We start from the raw sequence: 26,606 nt of genomic DNA on the forward strand, positions 1-26,606 counted from the left end.
AAAATTGTCTTCTTTTAAGACAATGAGCAGAACAGACTTCTTAAAAATTGTCTTCTTTTAAAACAAGAGCAGAAATAACAGAAGTGGCTACTTGGCCTAGCCCAGTGAAAGAACCTTCTAGCAAAGAGCTGTTTAACAGTGGGATAGACTGTGTTAATGGGAATAATGAAGCTTAGTGGTTCAGAATGTGAAACTTGAAGCTAGGTCAACCTGGGTTCTGATCCAGGCCCTGACACTTACTATGTAATTTTGAGATGGCTTCATTTTTCTCATTTGTAAAATCAAAATAATAGTATTTTCCTCATAGAATTCTTATGAATACAAATAGGATCATGCAGAGAGAGAATCACAGCCATTCCCTGATACCCAGGAAGCTCTGGCCAAACTGTAAGAGATTCACTCACAGTATTTAAGCCAGAGATGGGCAGCCATGCCACCTTCGGGCAGAGGTTCTTACATTGGGAAGATGGTGAGACCAGATGTGTCTCCCTATTTTATGATTTTGTGTTTAATCATAGCCCTGAAAACTAAAGTTACAGTTGCAGTACACTAAGGCATCTATCATTTAGAAATGGCCATTTTTTAAAAAAGCAGATTTTCAGTTTGCCTTAAAGCTATTTATTCATCCAACAGGTAACTATATGCCAAACACCAGGAGTACAGTGATGAGCAAGGTCAGTTTTCTGGAATTTACATTCTACTTGGAGAGAAAGAACAGTTGAGAGGAAAAATGGGATTCTGATTAGAATTTGGGGTCTGTATAAGCACTCGGTTGGCTATTCCCATCATCCTCTCTTACCTCACCACCTTAGAGACTGGAAGAGCTAGGTGCTTCCTCAGCTCACTAGCATCTCGAAGTAGTCATATGATGTGATAACGGTCTGGCCAGTGTGCTCCTGGGACTTCAGGAAAATCATTTGGTTTTTTGATTTTTAAAAAAAGCAGGTGTAATTAGCACCACCACCTTCTCTCTTGAATTGAACTTGAATATGATGTCTGGAGTTGCAGCAGCTCTCTTGGAACTATAAAGCAACAAACCAACATGCTTAAAGAAGGCGGAGAACCAGGAGCCTGGGTTTTTATGATTCAGAAACCACCAAACAAGCCTTGTAGTTCTTTTCTCCAGACTTCTTTTTGTGTGAGATAATTAAGGCATCGTTAGTTGAATGTTTTCTTGCCAATTAAATTATTCCTAAGAAATTCAGTATTGAATTAACTTGTATTAGCTTGGGAGGGATGGTTATTTTTTATGATTTTAAGAGTCTGTAGCCAAGAAAATGTCATTTTGCTTTTATGTCTTGTGTCCTTTAATAAGATTTTATTGTTTTTTTTAAATATAGATTTTGTGCATTTCTTTTGAGACACATTTAGATTCCTATGTCAGATTTATCCTATTGTAGCTAATAGAGGAAGATTTTTTCCCCATTTCTAATTAGCTTTTGGCGATATAGAGTAAAAGTAGCAATTCTTTTTGTATACATCATATCTGTTCATCTTTATAAACGCCTACTAATTTTAATTAGGTACTATAGATATACAGATAGTGTAGATAATACAACTCTGAAAACGAAGATAAGTATACGTCTTTTAATGTTCTCATTGCTCATTTGTTTTTGTTTTTCTTTAATGGCTGTACACAAGGCATATGGAAGTTCCTGGGCCAGGGATTGAATCCCAGGCACAGCTGCAACCTACGCCAGATCTTTTAACCCACAGTGCTGGGCTGGGGATCCAACCTGCACCTCTGCAGCCACTGGGGCCACTGCAGTCAGATTCTTAACCCACTGTGCTGCATTGGAAATGCCTGAATTTTAAAATTTTATTACATTAGTTAGACTATTCAAAATGATGTTGAATGATAGTCATGATATGGAATATCCTTATTTTTGACTTTACTGGAAATATTGGTACTTCACCAGTTAATGCGATGTTTTATTGCTGTTAAGTTTTGGTAATTTTAGTATTTAGTTTTTTCAATCTCTTGAAATTTTATTAAAAATAATTACTTAGTTTTATAAAATGGTTTTTGGCATTGATAGGTGCAGTATGTTGATTAATGAAAGTTACAGGTTTTTTAAAATGTTTATTACTGGAAAAAAACTTTTACTTGCTCCTAATTCCCTGCTTAGGAATTTTATTCTTGAAACAAAGAGGGCAGTAGAGTTCCATTTTTATACACTTCATTACATTCCACCCAACTCCAAAAGGAATTTGAGTTACCTCACAGTAAAATATTTTAAATACATTAAAATAATATCAAAAAATTGTATGGGGGGAGGAAAGCATATTTATTCAAAACATGGATTAATAAGAGTTACAGCAATTTGGCATTAAGTTATTTCTGAATTTTCCTGTAGCCATAGCAGAGAAGGAAAATGTGTATATGTAATTGTCATCTGATAAAAGGGAATAGATCCATTTTTAGGAAACAAAAACCTTTTTCCCGCTTCTTTACATTTTAAAAATTATAGTTGGTTTACAGTGTTGTGCCAGTTTCTGCTGTACAGCAGAGTGACCCAGTCATACGTATATATACATTCCTGCTCTTAAATTATCTTCCATCATGGTCTGTCCCAAGAGATTGGATATAGTTCCCTGTGCTATACAGCAGGACCTCATTGCTCATCCGTTCCAAATGTAGTAGTTTGCATCTACTAATCACCAACTCCTAGCCCATCCCACTCCTTTCCTCTCCCCCTTGGCAGCCCCAAGTCTATTCTCTATATCTGGAGGTCTATTTCTGTTTTGTAGATAAGTTCATCTGTGCCATATTTTAGATTCCACATATAAGTGATACCATATGGTATTTGTCTTTCCTTTTCTGAGTATGATAATCTAGTTGCATCCATGTTGCTGCAAATGGCATTTTGTTCTTTTTTATGGATGAATAGTATTTAGTGTGTGTGCATGCAAGGAGAGTAAGAGAGAGGACCATACACAGAGAAGGGGGAAATAGCTTTTCTTCCACCTGTACCTTCCCACTTTGTTCTCTACAATGATTCCATCCCACTTGCACAACCTCAAGACTTTGAAGACAAACGCATTTGTAGGCATGGAGATTTTGTGGCATTTTGTGTGCTAGTTTGATAAGTATCATAGATAAAATGTGGTGGTAATTAGTATAAATTTCTCATTCAAAGCCCACAAACTGCATTGACCTGACCCCAGAAACAGGGTGGAATTGAAGTTATAGTTAATTCAGTGACCTTAAAATGCACCTTCACTCTTCTTGCTGCTGAATCATAGAAATTGGCAGTGATCGTTCCCAAACATACTTTTTCCTGTTATTCTTGAGAGTATTAATTGAAGGGGGTAAAGTCTATCTCTGTATTATTCAGTCTGTTAATCAGATGGGCTGAAAAAGTTAGTATTTCATCCAATTCTCCATCATTCTCTAATTTTTCAAGTGAAGAGACAGATCAGAGTTTCTCTTGTGGCTCAGCAGGTTAAGGACTCGACTAGTATCCATGAAGATATGGGTTCAATCCCTGGCCCCACTCGACTAGTATCCATGAAGATATGGGTTCAATCCCTGGCCCCACTCGACTAGTATCCATGAAGATATGGGTTCAATCCCTGGCCGGATCCTCAGCGTTTGCCATGAGCTTCAGTGGAGGTTGCAGACGTGGCTCCAATCTGATGTTGCTATGGCTGTGGCCTAGGCTGGCAGCTCTAGCTCCAATTCGACCCCTAGCCTGGGAGCTTCCATATGCTGCAGGTCCAGCCGTAAAAAGACACACACACACACACACACACATACACACACACACACACATTTTTAAGAAAGTGAAGAGACAGATCATTATGGAAAAAGTATGTTCTCACTGTGTGGAAATTTTATGTGTCTGCAGAGTCTAGTGAGGGCACGATGTATTTAGGGCTTTATATATATGTATATATAAAATAACACCCTTCCTTAGTGTAAAATTATTCAGAGACACCTTAATTGGCATGATTTTGGACGTCGTAATGGCAGTCACACAAAGCATGGAGGATAGAAATAGCACATAAAGATAGTAACCATGCATCAGAAGAAATCAAGATTTAACCTCAAAGGAAGTAACAGAAAATAAGGCAGTATTTGAACCCAAGTGACTGAGATTGAATTTGCAACTGTGATATCTGCTAACTGCCCCTTATCTCTGTGAACCCCCCTGTAAAAGGTCGTTGGCCCCTTAGCTGGACAGGAATTTCTGCAGAAATTATCTTAACATCATTTTATAGTTTTATAGCCACAGTTCCTGAGCTCTCGTCATAAGCACAGAGTGGAAAAAAAAAATTCTATTTTCCCCAGTTCCTGCAAACTGCCAAAATCAAGTTGTCTGTTATTCCTGCCCTAGAGGTTAGTACAGAGGTAGACTGGGGGAAAAGTAACCTCTACCTGCCTGGAAGAGTCTTAGGATGCTTAGGAGTGGAAACGGGGAAAGGAATCTGAACTGTCTGGTTGGACACTGAGCACTGTGGTGGGATGGGTTTTTTTTCTTTGAGCTTCTGTGGTTGAATATTCAGTCTTTCTTTTTCTGCAACCCTATTGACTAAAGCAGTGTACAGATTCCACAGGCGCAAGCCTCTGTAGGGAGCTTCTACCTCAGAAATGGAATATTCATCCTCGAAGGGCAAAATATTAGAGTGAAGCAAAAGCAAACAACCAGTGAGGAAAAGCCAAAGCCCAGAAAGGCAAAAAGAGAGGTTTTGTAGCACCCTTGCAACCACAAAGGTGCCTTCTGTTACTCGTTCTCTAACACCTGCTGTACACGACTCATGCCTTCTTTTCATTCCTAATTGCTTATTTGCAATTTCCTTCTTTAAAAAAGTGGGGAGTTCCCGTCATGGTGCAGTGGTTAACAAATCCGACTAGGACCCATGAAGTTGCGGGTTCTATCCCTGGCCTTGCTCAGTGGGTTAAGAAACCAGCATTGCTGTGAGCTGTGGTGTAGGTCGCAGACTCGGCTCGGATCCCGCATTGCTGTGGCTCTGGTGTAGGCCGGTGGCTACAGCTCCAATTAGACAGACCCCTACCCTGGGAACCTTCATGTGCCACAGGAGCGGCCCTAGGAAAGGCAAAACAACAACAACAACAAAAATATGTGTTAGAGCTGTCCTTCCTATTTTTCTTTCCAAAGAACCAGTGTTTGCCTTTGTTTTTTTTCTATAATACCTTGGTTTTTCTATTTTGCCCCTTATTCTTTCTTTCTATTCCCTTTTGGTTTCTTCTGTTCTTTTTCTAACTTCTTTTTAATTTTTTAAAAAATTAATTTTTTAAAAAATTTGTTTATTTTTTTAAAAAAATTTTTTTGGCCACGCCTGCAGTGCAGAGTTTCCCAGGCCAGGTATCAAACACGAACCACAGCAGTGACAATGCCGAATCCTTACTTAACCTGCTAAGTCTCTTAAACAGAGACCTCCTATTCTTTTTCTAACTTCTTAGGTGTATGCTTAGCTCATTCTTTTAAAAATTCTTCTTTTATTGTATAATGCTATGAATTTCCATCCAAATTTTGTAGGTAGTATCTTTTTAAAAATGATTTTTATTTTTTCCATTATAGTTGGTTTACAGTGTTCTGTTAGTTTTCTACTGTACAGCAAAATTAACCCAGTCACACACACACACATATATACATTCTTTTTCTCACATTATTCTCCATTGTGCTCCGTTGTAAATGACTACATATAGTTCCCAGTGCTGTACATTAGGATCTCATTGCTTATCCATTCCAGAGGCAATAGTTTGCATCTATTAGCCCTAGATTCCCAGTCCACCCCACTCCCTCCCTCTCCCCTTTGGCAACCACAAGTCTCTTCTCCAGGTCCATGAGTTTCTCTTCTGTGGAAAGGTTTATTTGTGCTATATATTAGATTCCACGTATGAGTGATATCATACGGTTTTTGTCTTTTTCTGACCTCATTTAATATGAGAGTCTCCAGTTCTGTCCATGTTGCTGCAAATAGCATTACTTTGTTCTTATTTATGGCTGAGTAGTATTCCATTGTGTATATATACCACATCTTCTTAATCCATTCATCTTAACCCACTGGACTTTTAGGTTTGTTCCATGTCTTGGATATTGTGAATAGTGCTGCACTGAACATACAGGTGCATGTATCTTTTTCATAAAAGTTTTGTCTGGATATATGCCCAAGAGAGGGATTACTGGGTCATATGATAGTTCTATATTTAGTTTTCTGAGGTACCTCCATACTGTTTTCCATAGTGGTTGTATGAGTTTACATTCCCACCAACAGTATAGGAGGGTTCCCTTTTCTCCACACCCTCTCCAGCATTTGTTATTTGTGGACTTGTTGATGATGGCAATTCTGACCTGTGTGAGGTGGTACCTCATAGTAGTTTTGATTTACATTTCTCTAATAATCAGTGCTGTGAGCATTTTTTCATGTGCTTGTTGGCCATCCGTATTTCTTCTTTGGAGAAATGTGTATTCAGGTCTTTTGTCCATTTTTCAATTGGGTTGTTGACTTTGTTGCTGTTGAGTTAGATAAGTTGTATGTTTTAGAGATTAAGCCCTTGTCAGTTGAATCGTTTGAAACTATTTTTCTCCCATTTTGTAGGTTGTCTTTTTGTTTTTTGTATGGTTTCCTTTCCTGTGCAAAAGCTTGTCAGTTTGATTAGGTCCCATTGGTTTATCATAGGTAGTATTTTAATTATAATTCAGTTCTAAAGACTTTATTTCCATAATTATTATTCTTTGAAGTCTGTCTTTAAGTTTATAATTATGAGGAATTTTATTTATCTTTGTGTTTCTGATTTCTAACTTAATTGCATAATGGACTGAGAAAGTCATATATTTGATACAGACTATCTGGTATATTTAGACATGATTTTTAACTAAGTATATGGTCAGTTTTGGTAAGCTCCATTTATGCTTCTAAAGAATGAGAATTCTTGAACTATTGTCATTAGCTAAAGCTTGCTAATTGCATTATTTGAATTTTCTTAAAAAATTTTCCATCTCCTTGAGCTATTAGTGGAAGAAATATGAATTCATTCATTTTCTTTGGCTTTTAAATCAAATTTGGCTTACTACTTTCTTATATTGTTTCTAGAAGATAAGGCGAAAAAAGGCTTAAGCGTATTAAAGAACATAAAACCTGGTGTAATTGATTTACATTTATTGAATGTATCATTCCTTGGATTTGATTAATTCAAGTATTTCCTCTCACTTTCACTTTTCCGGGCTTTTTAGTCTGAGGCTCCTTTAATGCCTTGTTACTTCGATGGTTCCATTAAATTCAGTGCCCAGGGCAGAGTTTTGTTAAAGGAGGCAGGAGCTGCCTCCAGGAAACCTCAAGTCACCTGGAGCTTGATGATGCCTGCTCCCCCCGACGGCTGCCTTTGCAGGTTTGCATTTCCATTAGCAGGAGCTTGTCACTTAACAGATGAAATTGGCAAATGGAAAAAGCGAATGGACACTGTGTCCACACATCTTCTTACACAATCTCTCATAGTCAGGGAGAAAAAGAAGCACTGCTAGCCCATCAGATGAGTTGAATTTAATAAATTCTTGTATCCAGTTTGATACCTAGCCTGAAAACCTCCATGTCCCTCAGGTATGGTGCTTAAAAAAAAAAAAAAAAAATTCTTCTAGTCATGATTTAATGGCCTTTCTTTTTTTTCCCTGTTTCATCTTATCTGTTTTCATTTTTTTTTTTCCCTTGATCCCTTTTATAACCACAAGGAAGACATTGGGTCACGGGTGCCTATTTTTTAAATCTTTTTTAACAGTTTAATTTTGGGGGGATAATTTTAGCTTTAAAGAATTGCAAAAACAGTATAGAGTTCCTATACTCCTTTCAGCCTTGTGTCACCATCTTCCTTAACCACATACACCTTTGCCTTCTCTGAACATCTTCCATGAGCACAGAACATTCATCAAAAGAAAGAAATGAACCTTGTTACAGTACTGATAACTGAAGTCTGTAAAATAGGTAGAACATTTCTCAGATTGCACCTGTTTTTAGTTGATGTCTTTTTTCTGCTCTAGGACCCAGTCCAGGATCTCAGGTTACATCTATTGATCACGTCTCCCCAGTCTTCTCCGGTCTGTGAACCTCTTTCTCCCTTGTCTTTCAGGACCTTGATATCTTCCAAGAGTCGTGCTTGGTTATTTTGTGGAACGTCCTTCACTCTGGGTCTGTTTGTTGTTGTGTCATGATTGTCTGAAGTCCTGCATCACTGGGAAGGATGAGTGGAGGTGCTGTGCCTTTCTCAGTGCGCCATATCAGGGAAACCTGATGTCCAGATAGATGTGTTAGGAGGTATTGCTATGGTAACCAGCATCACTTGGCTGAGGTGATGTCTGCCAGGAAGCTCCTCTGTAAATTTATTACTTTCCCCTTTGTAAACTACCACATATTTGGGAAGAGACACTTTGACACTACGCAGACACCCTATTTGGCCTCAAACTTTTGCGCCAGGCTACCCAAGGTCTAGTCTTCTGTAGGCGTAAAATAGCAGCCCCATGGCTCCTGAAACGTCCTCCTTTCCCCCAAACTGAAGTCTTCCACTGGCTTGGCTGAGAAGCTTACCTTGCAGGTTTTCAGTTTCCTTTCCATTTTGGCTTCACAGAAAGTGCTTCGTTCTGTCCTGAAAGCTCATTTAGTACGCTTGAGAAACTGCTTATGTTTCATCCAGCATTTCTCCATTGTGTCGTGGAAGACTACTCTTTCGGGTGATGCCAGCATCTTGCTGAAAGTGATCGTTGCTTCCCCCAAACGCATACACTGACATCAGTCTCCATCTGTATTCTCAAGGCCATCATTCTAACAGCTGTATTTTCCAAGTCCAAGATTCCTATTCTTAAAAAAGGACTTTTCTTGATTTGTGACTTTTTTTTTTACGTGAAAAGACTTAAAATTGTGCAAAGATTATGTTATTATACATTTAGTCTTTTTTTTTTGAAAGAATAAAATTATGTAAAATTGAGACAATTACAGAAAATACTGGACATATGTTCTCTGTACCTATGGCTCGTTAATCATGTTGCTCAATTTCTCTGTTTCTGTTCTGGGTACATGATCTCATACAATAGAGCTGCATCTATGGAACAGTGAGCTCCATTGTTTCTCTGTATTTGATGAAGATGATGATATGAGGAAATAACTGCTATTTCTAAATAATGGATAGATACACATTTTACTTAACAAAATAGTTCTTAACAATTCTAAAAAGTTCTTTTTATCACCTCCTATTGCTGTTTTATTACACTGCTCATGTCTGACATCTATACTGATACCCTTCCAGCAAGCATCTTTCTGTGGAGCTATTTTTTTTTTTTTTGACTGGTTCCATCTGTCCTTATAATTCATCTTCCATGCTGAGTGGCTTTGCATGTGGTGATTCCTGGTTTCTTAGCCACTCGGACCTCACAGTTCTCCATGAAAAAGGAAGATCTCACTAGGGTTGTATTCAGATACCTGACTCATGTGAATTTCCTGCTGAGATTAAAATCTGAAAGGGAGAGTCAATCCTGTGTTTTCTGTTTAGGCTGGGGTGGAGATTGGGACTCTTGAGTGTGTGTGTGTGTACATGCACGTGTGCTCATTTGGAGAGTGAGACTAAGTCTCATTGCTCAATAAAGCAGGGAACAGATGGCGCTGTCAGTTGCAGGCACAGCACAATCACACACCATCTGAGCATTCCCAAACAGAGCTGCATATGCAAACCCAAGCTGCCAGCAATCCCTCTGATACTTCAATCCCCACAGCTCCAAGAAAGCATATTGTACTGCATTCCTCTGAACAAGAAAAACTGCTGGACTTTCTGCCTTTCCTCTACATTCCTTCCCACACCCTGTTCCCTGAGGTGCATTGGAGATGCACTTCAAACTACAATTTTATGAAATCAAGTCTTTAGTTATTTGTTCTCTAAGGCAAAGAGGTACTAACACAGAGTGATGCTAGAAATAAAGGAGTGGGACCCATCATAATAAATGTGAATATTATTTATTCACTGAACAAGTATATGAAAATCCCCCTGCGTGAACAAAAGCCCATGTGGCATAGACAGTAATATATTTTTTTTAAAAGTGCAATCTCTGCCCTCAAGCCACTAATAAATCAAAGGCTGTAGGATACACAATGTAACCAAATACCAGTTGGAACATAAAAAATAGCATAAAGTGAAAGGAGTTGAAATGAATGATATTGCTAGTTGAGGGGATAAACCTTATGGAAACAGTAGCATTTGAGTTGGACTTGGAGAAAGTCAGCATTTAGTTGTAAGACAAAGGGGTTGTAGTTTACTAATGAGTGAATGAAAATTGTATACAGAGTACTAGAATAATTTATTCCCATCAGTGGTCTTTTAGCCCATGAAAAATTAAAATGAGAAAAAAATATTAACTGGTTTAGGGATTTGGGCATTTTATTCTCAACGAAGAAATGCTTTTTGCAACATTTTCCCCTCTGAAAACTCGCCATTCACCTGGAGCCCACACACTGCTGCTTGAGTGTAAATGGGTGTTACCACTTGGAAAAGTAAAGCTACATATAGGCAGAGCCTGTGATCCAGCAAGTCCACTCCTACACGTAGTCAGCAAAAGTCATGGTCTAGAATATTAATAACAGCATTTTGTAGTTCTAAACTGGAAGCTACCCAAATGCCCATTGACATTAAAATTGAAGACTGTATCATGGCATATTCACTCAATGGAATGCCCTGCAGAGAAAAGTGGAATAAGTGTGTGTGTGTGTGTGTGTATGTGTATACATTCAAGTATACACATACATGCACACACACAGAGCAGTCACTCAGCTAGATACAGAAGAGTAGGTAATGTATGACTCTTTTTATATAAAGTATATAAACTGGCTAAAGTAATCTGGGCTGTTAGAGGTCAGGGTAGTTGCCTTGAGGAGTAGTAAGTGGATGGGAACACAAGGAGGGTCTTCTGAGGAGTCTGTAAATTTGCAATCTCTTTTTCTAGGTTCCAGTTAAATGAGTGAGTTCAGTTTATGAAAAATTAATCAAATTTTATTTTGATGATGTATATTTTTTGTAACAATTTTTATTAAAAGTCTTAAGACTTTAAAAATAGTTTCAAATTTAAACTATTTTAAAATAGTTTCTCAAATCAAGATAGCCTAGATTTTTTTTTTCTCAAATATAAAGCATAGAACAATCAATTGAATTGACCTTGCTTTTGGTCTTTGAAATCTAATTCTTTGTCTGGTTATTAGGATAAAAGTCTTACTTGATCTCTTAAGTCTCTAATGACCCTTCTGTGCAGACAGTATGTATTTTTCTTTAGCATGGAAGTTTGGACCGAGTGGGATTGACATTCTTTAGATTGTTCTCCTTAAATATTGTTCAACACAATTCTGTCCTTATATCGCTTCTCTTTGCATGCTCTCCCATCTCTACATGCTCTCTTATTCATCCCTTGGCTTCAGTTTCCACCACCGATGTATAATACCCAAATTTCTGCTGTTTTCTCTCCTTAGCTTCAGAATCCCTGACAGCATCTTCACCTGGATGTCTCACAGGCCCCTTAAACGTAAGGTGTAAAATGGAGCTTGGTATTACCCCCCTGAAAGCTCCTTTCCTCCTACCCCTCCTATCGTGATAAAAGACCTCACTGTCCATTTCGCAGTTGGACAGTCACCCAAGACTCCCTCTCTTTTTTCTTCTTCACTCCCATATCGAATTAATCCACAGCTTCTGTCAGCTCTGCCCCCTAAAAAGCTCCTCAGTCTTCATTCTTTTTAGGTCCAGGTGCACTCAAAAAACCCTGTGGAGTAAATGAACCTCCTCCCGATTTCAGCCAGCCACCTCCCTCACATCTGTTCCTCGGACAAGCCTGTATTTATAGAGATAATAAGCCTATTCCAGTAGCTGCTCAGAACAAAAATCTTTGGGTCGTCGTCTGCTCATCTCTTTCTCACACAGTTGGATAACTAACTCTGTCTTCAAATACATCCAGAATCTGAAGGTTTCTTCTCATCTCTCCCCTGTCCTTACCACCTTGACACCACTCAAACCACTCACACCTGTAGCTTGAGCTGTACCCACACTGTCCAGTGAGCTGTGCCCCAATACACTACACTGCTGTGTGTGCACACTCTCTTCTGTTGCTAAGGGTGCCCAGCCCTCATCGATCTGGATAATTCTTTCTCATCATGTGTGATACACAAATACCACCATTCTTCTAGGAAATCTTCCCTGGATCTTTCATGCTGAGCTAATACTCTGTGTTTTTTATGTTCTGACTGTTGACTACATTGCCTGGCATGTAGTTGGTTCTCAGTAAGTTCAGAGACAATGATGATGAACTAATCTACTGCATTGTAAAAGAGCCCTGTTGCATTGCCTCTTGCAAAGCTTTGTTATAATAAATACCGTATTGTATTGCGATTTTTGATTTTCACGTCCAACTTCCTCTTCACCAGGTTATGAGCTCTTCAGTAAATGTGTGTCTTAATCACTTTTGCCTTCTCTGTATGCTCATGGTAGTGTTCAAGAATAATTGCTAAAAGGATAAGAGTACAAATGAGTCGAGAGTGCGTTTGTAAGTCTCCTGTGCCAACTGCTAAGGACTGAATTGCGTTCCCCTAATATTCATATATTGAAGCCCCAACCATAGATGTGATGATATTAGGAGATGAGGCTTTGGGGAAGTTTAGATGAGGTCATAAAGAGATGACTCATGAATAGGATGAGTGTCCCTCTAAAAAGAGACACAGATTCTCATTCCCGCCCCCCTCTCTTTCTCTCTCCCTCCCCATATGTGAGAACTATGAGAAAATAAATTTCTCTTGTCAAAGTCATACAGTCTGTGGCAGCCTGAGCAGACCAGTCCATATCTGAACGAAATTAGTTACTTCCAGCTGTTGTCAAGGACCGTGATTGGGAATTTCCTGAAAATACACGTAACATTTTTTTCTACAAATTATTGCCTTGGCTTGACTGTACATTTCATTTGGTTAGTATATGGCAGGCAATAAGAAGACCAATCAACCTGTCTAGCGCCGAGTCACAAAGTTCATTCTTAGCCACAACCAGTCATCTCAGGAAAATGAAACTGAATAACCCCCCTGCTGGGACATCAATCCAAAGCCCATTTCCTCGTAAGCACAGGTCTATATGGGCGATGTTTATAAATTAAGAGCAAAATGTTGTTATACTTTAAGTTATTTTCCTGTAGTTGAGTATTAACATCGGTACCTAATTTTTTTCGTCTTTGTTTGACTCACAGGATGATGAATGGCTCTTCATTTATGCCACCACAGACACTTAATTTTTATAATGAATTCAGTTTTTAAGAATCCAAACCTGTTTACTTTGTGTGTTTTTAGAAAGAATATTTCCTTCCTCCACTTTTCAGTTTCTCTGCAGAGAGAATTCACCTGGATCAGTCAACCCCCATGGAAGAGCAACAGGTCACATACCTAGCTGTATTTTGAGCGTTTGGCTGAATATCTTTAAGTCCAGCATCTGTTCATGTCAGAGACACCAGGCAGCTGCATCCACAGCACATGTTTTGAACTATTGCCAATGGGGAGGTCGCAGTAACCTGTAAATCTGAAACCAGAAAGGCCCAGGTCAAGTTGTAGCCTCTTAATTGATTGTCTGATTCTTTTAATTTGCAGAATCAATTTAATATTCAAAAAGGAGGACACTTCGAGGATTGATTGAAAACAGACCAGGTAGGGAATGATTGTCTGACACATCGAGGTGCTTAAAAGGGGAGCCCACACCAATTCTGTGTGTCTTGTTTCTTAGTTTCTGCACGGGTTTATTCTTAAGTAAAGAATAAGGAAGAGGGGAGTTCCTGTCGTGGCTCAGCGGAAGCAAATCTGACTAGCAGGTTCAATCCCTGGTCTTGCTCAGTGGGTTAATAATCCGGTGTTGCCGTGAGCTGTGGTGTAGGACGCAGATGCAGCTTGGATCCCACATTGCTGTGACTGTGGTGTAGCCTGGCAGCTGTAGCTCCAGTTCAACCCCTAGCCTGGGAACCTCCATGCCATGGGCATAGTCCTAAAAAAAAAAAAAAAAAAAAAAAAAGGAATAAGGAAGAGTATGTTCATAGTTGTGACCCAAGCTGTCAAAACATAGTGGTGGCATGGCTGTGCTGTCCTTAAAAGCAAATAATAACAGACTCAAAATGGAAAAAGCTCATTCCACTGATTTCAGAGTCATGCATCATGCGACCAGCCCAGGGTGCACGCTCTAAAAACAGCGCTCTGCCCTCAAGCTCTCACTCTTTCATGCCTCCTCCGTGTGTCTCCTACGCTGCTCTCCTGGGTGTTCTCAGCCCTCGTCTTTAGAAGACCTTTTTAATTTGGGGGCTGGGAGTGTTATTCTAGGGTTAGCCGGTAAGGCACCAGCTGTCTCATTACCAGAGTGATAAAATATTTGCTGCATCTAACTGACAATTATCACAGGTTTTTCCTCTAAGCAGACTCCCTTCAGGCTCCTCAGTGAGAAAGAAAACCACAAAATTCAACATCTCACCCCAGCTGTAGCACTTCATGAATCTGACCCATCAAAATGGTAACTAGGGGAACTTCTTCCCAGCTCTCCCAGGAGGGTAATCACCTCTTTTGTTGGGAAGTCTGCAGGAAATTAAAGGTTCCCTTGCGCCTGACAAGCGCTTGCCAGGATGCCAAGCATTCTGGCAAGGGAGAGTCAACAGAATCCAAAGTTCTTTGGGTTAAATTTGCAGAGCAAATCCAGGAGGATGATGGTTCCCTTTGGCTGCCATATTCTGCCACTGCTGCTTTCAGCAAACCACCTCCACCTTTGCTGTTCCAGCACTTTAGGACCAGCCAAGCAGGGAGGCAGAGCTGGCTGCAGCTGAAGCTTGACTCTCAGCAGACCTGGAGCTTTAAAATCTTGTTCTTCCCCTTTTGCACCACATGTGATCTTTAAAACCTTAACCTAAAACCCACCAATGGAGGAGACTATATCCAGTCTGTCTTCAAAATCCTCCCTTAGGGCAGTGGTCTCTATTTCAACCCGAAGTTAGCATCCATTAAGAGTTAAGATTTGGGAGTTCCCTTGTGGCTCAGTGGGTTAAAGATCTGGAGCTGTCACTGCAGTGGCTCAGGTTGCTGCTGTGTCATGGATTTGATGCCTGGTCTGGGAACTTCCACGTGCTGCTGGTGAGGGCAAAAAAAAAAAAAAGTTAAGATTTGTTTCTGAATTTTGCGATATGCAGCATGATTTCCAGCTAAAATCCATCAATGATCAAAATACTGTGCTTAATTAGAAAGGAGAAGAATGTGCCTAAGTCCAAAATTCAAACAAAACTCTATTCCAAAAGTCAATGGTTGTACATTTTCTTGAAGAGAGCGCCCAGTGTAGGCCCAAAGTGCTGGCTGAAGACTCTGTTAATCATTTGCAAAAGTTCCATGCATTTCATTGCCATTTCCTCTTGGATTTCTCTGATTTTCTTTGAAAAGAGGCCTTTTAAATTCATTCAAACTCCAACACCCAAGTAAAATGTAGCAGAGACAGGCTGAGCATCCATCCCTATAGAGAGCCTCTGCAATTCTGTTCTTCCAAGGAAGGGACCATTGAGGATACATCTGATTGGTTATCAGGTAGCACAGCAGGAACCCCAAGGAAAGTCAGGTTCAGGTTGCCCTGATGTAATTACTGATGCACTTAATTAAATCATGTACCAAGACATTAAATATTTCAGCAAAGTCTGTTTTAGGTTGTTTTACCTCTTGAAAGACACTAATATGAAATGATTTTCTCAGGTAAATGAGGTTTAGCTGTGTTGGTGGGGAGGCCAGACGCAGCAGCTGCAGGTTTAATTAAACGTTTGCCTAACCATATAAAAAGACAGTGATATATCTTCATAGCATCTGGCAGCTTTACTATCCTCCAGTCCTCCTTTAATTAGCAGGCTGGTGAATTTAATAGAAAATGGCTTTAACTCAGGAGCAGATGGCTCTTCTGAGTGACAAGGGGAATGACAATTTCTGTCATGTTTACTTGGTATGGAGCTTTTTAGTCGGAAAGATCTCTTTAGAGCACAAGCCTGATGAAATCAGGGTCGGGTTTAATATCGTCTGAAAGCCACTACTTCTGAATCTTCCTCAACTAAAAAAATGTGACGTCTGAGCTTCCAGAGGTGGTTTTCCTTTGTCTCTCTGTGTTCATTTCTCATATTTTATGACAAGACTAGCCTTTTAGTGGTCGAGTTTTCTATAGAGTTTCTCAAAGGTAGAGAAAACTGTCTGTTGGACCCCAAACAATCTCTGAAATGATGATTGTCATCAGCGTTTTAAAGTTAAGGAAACATGAACTTCATTTCCCTCCTAGCTGGCAATTGTCTTGAGAGAAAGCAAGTTAATATCTTTGCTTTTCACAGACGTTGCTTTGGATGTGAAAGACAATGTAAGAAAATCCTCAGGAATAAGGAAAACAGTGTTCAGAAGTGTTTAGTTCTTACAAGTCTATTTTTATTTCTTTTTCTTTTTTTTCCTTTTTATGACCACACCTGCAGGGTATGGAAGTTTCTAGGCTAAGGGTCAGATCGGAGCTATAGCTGAGGCCTCCGCCACAGCCACAGCCACGCTGGATCTGAGGCACATCTCTGATCTGCGCTGCCGTTTGTGGCAGTGCCGGATCCTTAAGCTACTGACCAAGGCCAGGGATCAAACCCACATCCTCACAGACGGGTTCTTACCTCACTGAGCCACAATGGGAACCTATATTTAGAACCTTCTTTCATGTGTAAGTGCTCTTCCTGCGGGTCTCTGGTCACTTTGTACATACTCGTGGGACAGTCAGGTTGCACCTAGGAAGTTTTAAACAGTGAATTTAGGTCCCTTTCCATGGTTAGGATGGACTGGGTCAAAAATGGACAATTGCTCTGTTTGGAATAAGAGGATTATTTCTCCAGTTCTCAGGTAAGGATTGCAGACAGACTAGTCCAAACCAGTCATGCAGTGTTCACTTCTAATAGGTGCCAACTGTAATAGTAGGTACTTTACTTAAATTATCTCATTTAATTCTCATAATTAACATGTTAGCCTGTAAGCCTTTTTTGCAAATTAAGAGATGGCCTGAAGAGCTTACGTGAGTGGCTGGGCTGGTTTTGGGTATGTCCAGACGGAAGTATCACCCTCTCTACCAAGTGTTACGCTGTCTAGAGACCATTCAATCTAACCATGAGCCAGACGGATGCTGGGCATCCAAAGACACAGAGCCCCTTGCCCTTGAGGAGCTCTCATCTCAAGGGGTGGAGGGATGCATGGCACACACGTAAGCACAGTGAACATGGTGAGAAATAAAGTAAAGCCCAGCCAACTACTTTGTGAGCCCAGAGAGAGGATTTGCACATTTTTCCAGGTATCATGCACAATTTAACATTGGATTTAGTCTCTTTCCTCCCAACTTACTGAAGTAGAGTTGACAAATAAACATTGTGTGTATTTACAGTGTACAATATGTTTTGGTATATGTATATGTTTTGAAACGACTGCCGCAATCAAGCTCATTAACATTTCCATCACCTTACGGAGTTAACGTGTGTGTGCGCGCGTGCACGCACATGTGGTAGGAATACCTAAGACCTACTGTCTTAGCAAATTATAAGCATACAATACAGTACTGTTAAGTAGAGTGACCACGGTGTACATGAGATATACAGAATTTATCCTACATAATTAATTCTGTACCCTTTGACCAACATCTCCCCGTTTATTCCACCCTTAGCCCCTGGCAACCACCTTTCTACTCTGTGAATCTTTGAATTCAGTTTTTTGAGAGTCTGCATATGTAATGTTACGCAGGTTTTGTCATTCTCTCGTTGGCTTATTTCACTTAACATAATGTCCTCCAGGTTCGTCCATGTTGTCACAGATGGCAGCTTTTCTTCCCCCTTTTGGATATATTCCATTGTATATGTTTATACCACGTTTTCTTTATCCTTTCATCTATCGGTAGACACTTGGGTTGTTTCTCTATTTTGGCTATTGTGAATAATGCTGAAATGAACATGGGAGTGCAGGTATCTTTTCGAGGTTCCAGTTTAATTTCCTGTGGAAATATACCCAGAACTGAGATTGCTGGGTCATGTTGGAGTTACCTTTTTAGTTTTTTTTTTGAGGAACTGCTATACCATTTCCCATATCTGTACTAACTTAGTGTGTTTTCTCCACATCCTCACCAACGCTTTTGTCTTTTTGATGAGAACCATTTCACAGGTATGAGATGATAACTCATTGTGGTTTTGATTAGTGATATTGAACACATTTTCATGTGTCTTTTTTTTTTTTTTTTTGTAAGTGGCCACACTTGTGGCATATGGAAGTTCCCAGGCTGGGGTCAGATTGGAGCTGCAGCTGTAGGTCTACACCACAGCCCAGCAACACTGGGTCTGAGCACCATCTATGACCTATGCCTCAGCTTTCAGCAACACTCAGATCTTTAACCCACTGAACAAGGCCAGGGATCAAACCCTCATTATCACAGACACTGTGTCAGGTTCTTAACCTGCTGAGCCACAAAGGGAACTCCCATGTGTCTTTTTTTAATGTCTGTATTATACTGTTTTGATTACTGTAGCTTTGTAATATATTTTGAAATCAGGACATGTGCTGCCTCCAGCTTCGTTCTTGCTCAAAATTGTTTTGTCTATTTAAGATCTTTTGAGGTTTCATATAAATTTTAGGATTGTTTATTATATTACTGTGAAAAATGCCATTGGAATTTTGATAGAGATTGCATTGACTCTGTAGATCACTTTGGGTAGTATGGACATTTTAACAACATTAATTCTTCTAATACATGGATATAGGTTATCTTTTTATTTATTTGTATCCTTTTCAATTAATTTCATCAATTTTTGTAGGGTTTTTTGTTTTTTTTGTTTCTTTTTGGCTGCACCCCCAGCATATGGAAACACTCAGGGCAGGGATCAGTCCCTTGTTACTGGAGTTCCCGTCGTGGCACAGTGGTTAACGAATCCGACTAGGAACCCTGAGGTTGCGGGTTCGGTCCCTGCGCTTGCTCAGTGGGTTAATGATCCGGTGTTGCCGTGAGCTGTGGTGTAGGTTGCAGATGCAGCTCGGATCCGGCATTGCTGTGGCTCTGGTGTAGGCTGGTGGCTACAGCTCCGATTAGACCCCTAGCCTGGGAACCTCCATATGCCACGGGAGCGGCCCAAGAAATAGCAAAAAGACAAAAAGAGAAAAAAAAAAAAAAAAAAAAAACCAAACCAAAGCAAAACCTTGTTACTGCAGTGACAGTGCCAGATCCTTAACCCATTGCACCACAAAGGAAGTCCAATATTTTGGGGTTTTTTTATTGTACAAATTTTCCATTAAATTTTATTCCTAAGCATGTTATTTTTCTTGTTGCTATTATAAGTTGGATTGTTTTATTTATTTCTTTTTCAGCTAGATTGTCATTCTGTACAGAAATACAACTGATTTTTGTATATTGATCTTGTATTCTGCAGCCTTACTGAATTTAGTGATTACATATAACAGGTTTTTGGTGGAGTCTTTAGGGTTTTATACTTATAACATCATGTCATCTGCATATTATTTTTCTTTCTCTTTCTAATTTGGATATCTTTTATTTCATTTTCTTGCCTGATTGTTCTGGCTGAGACTTCCTGTACTATGCCGAATGAAATTAGTGAGAGTGGGCATCCTTATCTTGTTCCTGATCCTCCAGGAAAAACTTTCAGCTTTTTACCCTTGAGTATAATGTTAGCTGTGGGCTTGTCATATATTGCCTTTACCATGTTGAGGTATACTCCTTCTATACCTAATTTTTTTGACAGTTTTTAGACAAGGGTATTAAATTTTGCCAGCTACTTCTCTGTGTATATTGAGACAATGATGTGGTTTCTATTCTTTAATCTGTTAATGTGGTATGTCACATTTATTGATTTACTTATGAACCATACTTGTTTCCCAGAGATAGATCCACTTGCTCATGGTGTATGATTCTTATAATATGCTATTAATTTTTGTTTATCAGTATTTGGGGTGGGGGGGATTTCTGCATCTATATTCATCAGAGATAATTGATCTGTAATTTTCTTTCCTTGTAGTATCCTTGTCTAGCTTTGGTACCAGGGTAATTCTGGCCTTATAAAATGAGTTTGGAAGTTTTCTCTCCTCTTCAATTTTTTAGAAGCATTTGCCAAAGATTAACATTCATTTTTTTTAAAGGTTTGGTAGAATTCACCAATGAAGCCCTCTGACCCTGGACTTACCTTTGTTTTTGATATCTTGGTTTTGACTGAATTAATCTCCTTACTCACTATTGGATCTATTCAGAATTTCTGTTTCTTCATGATTCAGTGTTGGTAGGTTCTGTGTTTCTAGGAATTTATCTATTTCTTGTAGTTTATCCAGTTTTTACCAACAAATAGAATTGTACCTAATTGAGCTTGATAAATTGAAATTCTTAATAATTTTGAAACAAGTGGCCCAACATTTTCATTTTCACTGAGCCCCACAAATTAAGTCACTGGTCCTGGGCAAGAGGTCTGCTTTTCTTTGGCAAGGTAGAGAAGAGCGTTGTAAAGGCAGCAGTGGGAACAGGCCCGTTCCCAGGCTGAATAGTTTTTGCCAAGGGTGTATAAGAAACTTAAAGATCTGAAAGCAGATTTCTAACAGCCTTTGGAAAGCCCTGTAACTTCAAGGACCCGTGTGGCCCAGTTTAAAGACCACTCCTCTTGTCTTTCAGTTGGCACATGGCAAGACTGCTGGGCCTGCTGGATTTTTTGCACTTCACTCCTGAAAATGACTATACAGTATTCCTAATCAGCCTCATCCAATTTGAGCATCACACACTTCATCATCAACAAATTACTGCTGGTATCTTTCCTGCTACTCACTAGGCCCTTTAGTGTGTAATTTGGGTAAGGATAGATGAAGTGAGTAACCACCTCTGAAAGTGGAGCACAGAGGCTTGATTAGAGTCTCAAAATGCTAATTAATTATGTTATAGATTAGGATTAATTTGTACCAAGTCATCTCACTGTTTTTATACGGAAATATTTTAAATTGCCACATGGACAACATTGGAGCAACCAACAGATGCCCACTATTTCAAGCTCATGCTCTAAGTTTAATGACATATTTTTGATGCACTGTGCTTACGAACCAAACAGAACAGGGCTTCCAGGAGAGCATGGAGAAGAGGCACTGTCAGTCTCACAGCTGGACTGTGACAGACAGGTGGGGTCTACATGGTTCTGATGAGCTTCTTGATTCACAGCGTCCTGGTTTGTGTGTGTGTGTTTGTATCATTTTGAAAATTATTCAGTCGATGAATTCTGCTCTAGATGAAAATATCATGTAATATCATATAATAAAGTATTTTCTTTCTTGCAGTACATTTGAACAAATGCCTAAAAACAATGCGTTCAGGGTATTAGAGAAAAAAATGAAGCAATTGAATTCTAGGCAATAGAAGAGAAGGAAGTAATGTCTCTGGTGATGGTGAGGAAAAGTGAAACAATTGGGTTGCACTGACTCTTCATGACAGAAAGATAATCAAAACAAAAGCTACTTAAGTGGAAAGTGAAATTAACACCATCCATACTTTCATGCACCTAATGCTTATTAATGATTACTGTACTTGAAATAAGAAGGATTGGGTTTTAATCTTAGATCTACAATTTTCTGAATCACTGAACTTCTCTAAGAAATAATTTTTGCTTCTAGAAGATAATTTTTTTTTTTTTTTGTCTTTTATCTTTTTAGGACTACACCTGCAGCTTATGGAGGTTTCCAGGCTAGGGGTCAAATCAGCAGAGCTGTAGCCACTGGCCTACACAACAGCCACAGCAATGCAGGATCCGAGCCATGTCTGTGACCTACACCACAGCTCATGGCAATGCCAGATCCTTAACTCACTGAGCAAGGCCAGGGATTGAACCCGCAGCCTCAGGGTTCCTAGTTGGATTCGTTTCTGCTGTGCCACAACAGGAACTCTTAGAAGATAATTTTAAATACTCTCTGCCTGGTGCCACTTACAGGAATGTTGTAAACTCACAGGAGAAAATAAACCTCAATCATTCCTCTGTTCAGCTACTAAAAATGTAACTGCTATGAGTTTTTCAGGTTACTAACTCAAAAGTATCAAAAGCATATATGTATGTATACACACACACACACATATATAATTTCAAGCCCTCATTCTATATATAGGGGAAGTTTAATCTAGTTAATTGTAAGTGAATACCATCATTTTAAGGGTTAACATCGATCAATAAAAATCCACTTCCTTCCATTTTTTTCTCCATGGTAGCATGAAATATCCAAGAAGCTTTTTATTTAAGAATTTTATTTTTATTTATCTGTAGTGTCTTTGAATGTGCTTTGAATGTGTGTGTGTCTCTTTGTGTGTGTGTATCTTATCACTCACTGATTGAATGATCACTGTCACAAAGTGTGGGATCTTATCCCCATTTACATTCCTTTCCTCCACCCTTTCTAATATAGTGGCTTAAACATTTCCCATACATAAACTTATAATCACACAAGTCAGTGTTACAATTTTTGCTTAAGTTGTGAAACATAGTTTAAAACATTTAAGAAGAGTAGGAAAGCCTAGCTTATTTGCATATATTTTTGCTTGTCACGTTCTCCTTTCTTTCCTGATGTTCCAGGGGTCTTTCTTTTATCATTTCCTTTCTGTTTAGTAAACTTCTCTAGTTGTTCTTTTATGGTAGAACTGTGGGAGACAAATTCTCGGTTCTCTTTATCTGAGGATGACTTGATTTCCCCTTCATTTCTGAAGGGCGGAGGTTCCTGAGGTAGAGGATTCTGGGTCGATAGTTCTTTTCTTGCGGCACTCGACAAATGGTCTGTCTATATTTCCGGTGGAACATCAAGGACTTTATCTCCAGTTAATATTAGCATGATGGATGCTATAAATAACTTTCCATTGGTGAAGTGAGCAGCATCTAAGGTTTGTGGGTTGGCTAGAAATGTCACACAGGTCCTACGAGAATGAAGCAAGCGTGGTCACCCAATTGTGCAGAAGGGCTACTTTGGCTCAGGATTCTAACCTGTCTATGTGTGAGCACTCATACAGGATTTTTTTTGTCTCTTGGATTTTTGCCCTGAGTGACTCTTTCAGATGGAGATCTGCAGACCTTTCCTACCTCTAGTGGAGACAATTGACAGTGTTGCTGAGACTCAGCCTCTGTCCACTGGTGCCAAATAGAAATGCAGAGACAGAGTTGGGGATAAAAGAGAAAAAAATAGCTTTCATTGCTTTGTCAGGCACATGAGGCCACAACAGGCTAATGCCCTAAAAACTGTGCCCTCTCAAGTCCCAGCTACTCAGGAGGCTGAGGTTGCAGGATCCCTTGAGCCCAGGAGTTCTATGCTGCAGTGCACCCTGCCAATAGGGTGTCCACACTAAGTGTGACATCATTAACTCCTGAACAGAACGTAATAGTTGTCAACTACTAAACAGCCTTGAGTTATTTACAACCTCACACATGGCATTGCCTGCATCTTCCTTCCATGCTGCTTTGGAGAAGTTCTGGCTCCATTCATGCAACAGTGAGGGTTGTGCGGAGATTCTGCCCTCTTTGGCTACAAAAGTTATTCTCTGATTGGTGTCTGAAGTGGCGCTGAAGGTTCTGGAGCAGCCTGAGTGGTTTCTTATGATCCTGAGAAGCAGCCCCTTGACAGGAGCTCTCCTATGGTGCCTGATGAAAGAAAAGGTACATGGATGGTGGGGAAAAACATTTATGGAAATGGATACCCAACAAGCACATGAAAAAATGCTCACACCGATTGTTAGAGAAAAGCAATTTCTCACACCAGTCAGAATGGCCATCATTAACAAGCCAACAGATAACAAAGGCTGGAGAAGGTGTGGAGAAAAAAGTACCCTTCTACACTGTAGGTGGGAATGTAAATTGGTACAACCACTATGGAAAACAGTATGGAGGAACCTCAGAAAACTAAATGTAGAACTACCATATGACCCAGCAATCCCACTCTTGGGCATATATCTGGACAAAAATTTTATTGAAAAAGATACATGCACCTGTATGTTCATTGCAGCACTATTCACAATAGCCAAGATATGGAAACAACCTAAATGTCCATCGACAGATGATTGGATTAAGATGTGGTACATATATACACAATGGAATACTCAGCCATAAAAAGAGCAAAATAATGCCATTTGCAGCAACATGGATGGAACTAGAGACTCTCTTACTAAGTGAAGTAAGTCAGAAAGAGAGACAAATGCCATATGATACCACCTATATCTGGAATCTAATATACGGTACAAATGAACCTTTCCACAGAAAAGAAACTCATGACTTGGAGAACAAACTTGTGGTTGCCAAAGGGAGGGGGAGGGAGTGGGATGGACTGGGAGTCTGGGGTTAATAGATGCAAACTACTGCATTAGGAGTGTATAAGCAATGAGGTCCTGCTGTAGAGCGTAGGGAACTCTAGTCACTTGTGATGGAACATGATGGAGGGTCATGTGAGAAAAAGAATATATGACTGTCACTTTGCTATACAGTAGAAATTGGAAAAATACTGTAAACCAACTATGATAGAAAAAAGAAAAATCTTAAAAAAGTGTAAATGTAAAAGAAAATGAATGCTTTTTAAGCATCATCATCAACAGTTTCAACATAAGTGCATCTATATGCCTAGAAAAGAAAGGATCTTTTTACCATGATTCCCAAGAAAAAGATGACATACTTAGGAAACTGTTTTTTTTTTTCTTAGCCAGACATTACTCTTCAAAGCAATCATGAAGGCTACTTAGAGATCTAACTTGGTTAGCTGAGCAATGAATGATCTTGTTCTAAACATAGCAGAGAACAAGGGGCTGTCAATATATATTTTTTTTTAACAGAAGCTTTTTTTTTTTCTTTTTCTTTTTTTGCTTCCCCACAGTACATGGAGCTCCTGGGCCAGGGATCAGAACTGAGCCTTAGTTGCAGCCTAAGTTGCAGCTGTGGCAATGCTGGATTAACCCACTATGCTGGGCTGGGGATTGAATCTACGTCCCAGCACTCCCAAGACACTGCTGATCCTGTTGCGCCACAGTAGGAACTCTAACAGTTAGAAATTTTTTCAACAATAAAGTGTTATTGGAGTTCCCATTGTGGCTTAGTAGGTTTTAAGAACAAGACATACTGTCCATGAGGATCGTGGGTTTGACCTCTGGCCTCTCTCAGTGGGTTAAGGATCTGGTGTTGCTGTGGCTATGGCCTAGCCTGGGAGCTTCCCTATGCTGCAGGTGCAGCCCTAACAATCAGTCAGTCAATCAATCAATAGTTATCAAGGACTCAGAGGAAAAGTGGATGTACGCAGTGACCAGATTCTTCAGTCTCTAAATATTTATCATTCTTCCCAGATCCTCAAAGATCCTCCAGGAAGCTACCATTTGAGGACAGGCTTTCATATATGGCCCCCTTTCTGCCACAGGTTAAAACTGATTTGCAAGGCTCTTTGAATGGAAACTCCTGATGCCAGGAACTTGTGTCAGTGACAGTCCTTTGGGAGTTTTTCTCCCCACTGTCAGAACAGCACTGTCTGTGAACCGTTGTAGGCCAGGCCAGCTGAAAATATGGTGAGCCATCCAGTATTTGAATTCTGCACCAAAATTGTGAATCCTGGCAGCTGAAGAGGATGGGCAGGCATGTTCCAATTCATGGCAATGGCAGATAAAGTAGTTACACTGTGTTCTGTAGAGCATATCCTTGAGCAGCCCCTGGGAAATACCATCCAGTCCATGGATAAGGCATCCATGGGGGAGAAATGGGCAGAACGAAGCAGAATTGCTTAAAGTTCACGGGGGTGTCTTCAGTGGGTCTCAGCCAGGGTTGACCTAAGCATGAGCAGCTTATTTTCCTATGATTTGAGTAGCCCCAGGAAGTTTCATCTGCTTCTAAATATTCACTTAATCAAGTGCCTAAGATTCCACTGCTTGAGATGGGTTTATCTAGGGTTAAGTATGAGGCAGTAATGTAGTGCCTCGTATGTATCAGGCATTCACTGCATTACTGCCATTGTTCTTTCCATAATAAGCACGATCCTCTTAGGTTGTGGATTTTTTTTTTTTTTTTTTGCCATGCCTGTGGCATGCAAAAGTTCCCAGGCCCGAGATGGAACCCGTGCCACTGCCAGATTCTTAACCTGCTAGGCCATCAGAGAATTCCAGGTCATGAATCTTACGTAAGGGTATTTGGAGTGGTAGAGGAGCACTTTTTGGTTATCACAGTGTGGGAGGATGGGGCAGGAAGGGGAGAAGTGAGGCAGGCAGGGTTACTAAATTTCCTGCAGAGTGCAGGACGGTCTTATATAAGGATGGATTGTTCTGCTGTAATCACCAGCCCTTTCTTTGATTATGTGTTATAGGAACAACAACAACAAAAAAAAAAGTTTTATTATTCTCTGCTTAGTGTGCCTTTATTTATCTGATTTGTTTTTCTTTTTTACCTAAGAAGCCCATGCACCATGCAAAACCCGTGTGCCTGTGGAGATGGAGAAACACCAGAACTCAACCTGGCCTGATCTATAAATACAAACATGCTAGGGGCAGGTTGGGGTGTAGGAGGGAACAGTTCAACCAGTTAGTCTTTTGGAAATTAGCCTGTTCTTTGCACACCCAGCCC

General features: G+C 39.8%; 1 long non-coding RNA gene across 48 annotated transcripts in view; it reads left to right on the top strand.

Moving 5' to 3' along the window:
* The window catches only part of LOC102158088 (NHL repeat-containing protein 3), a 186,937-nt gene that overhangs the window by 11,332 nt on the left and 148,999 nt on the right, over positions 1 to 26,606 (top strand). For 20 of the 48 annotated variants that reach the window (XR_014819269.1, XR_014819260.1, XR_014819259.1 and 17 more), the window contains exon 8: positions 13,606 to 13,662. The exons of 23 other annotated variants lie outside the window; for them this stretch is intronic. This is a non-coding gene — a long non-coding RNA (NHL repeat-containing protein 3). Of the gene's footprint in view, positions 1 to 633; positions 1,336 to 13,605; positions 13,663 to 20,680; positions 24,549 to 24,882; positions 25,090 to 26,606 lie in introns of those variants that run through there. 5 more of the 48 variants (XR_014819272.1, XR_014819268.1, XR_014819262.1 and 2 more) reach the window with 4 other exon arrangements.

Source organism: Sus scrofa, chromosome 11, assembly GCF_054392235.1.
Source record: "Sus scrofa isolate SSC_HxYL_T2T_F1_AM1 chromosome 11, Sscrofa_HxYL_maternal_Yorkshire_Landrace_v2.0, whole genome shotgun sequence".
NCBI lineage: Eukaryota > Metazoa > Chordata > Mammalia > Artiodactyla > Suidae > Sus > Sus scrofa.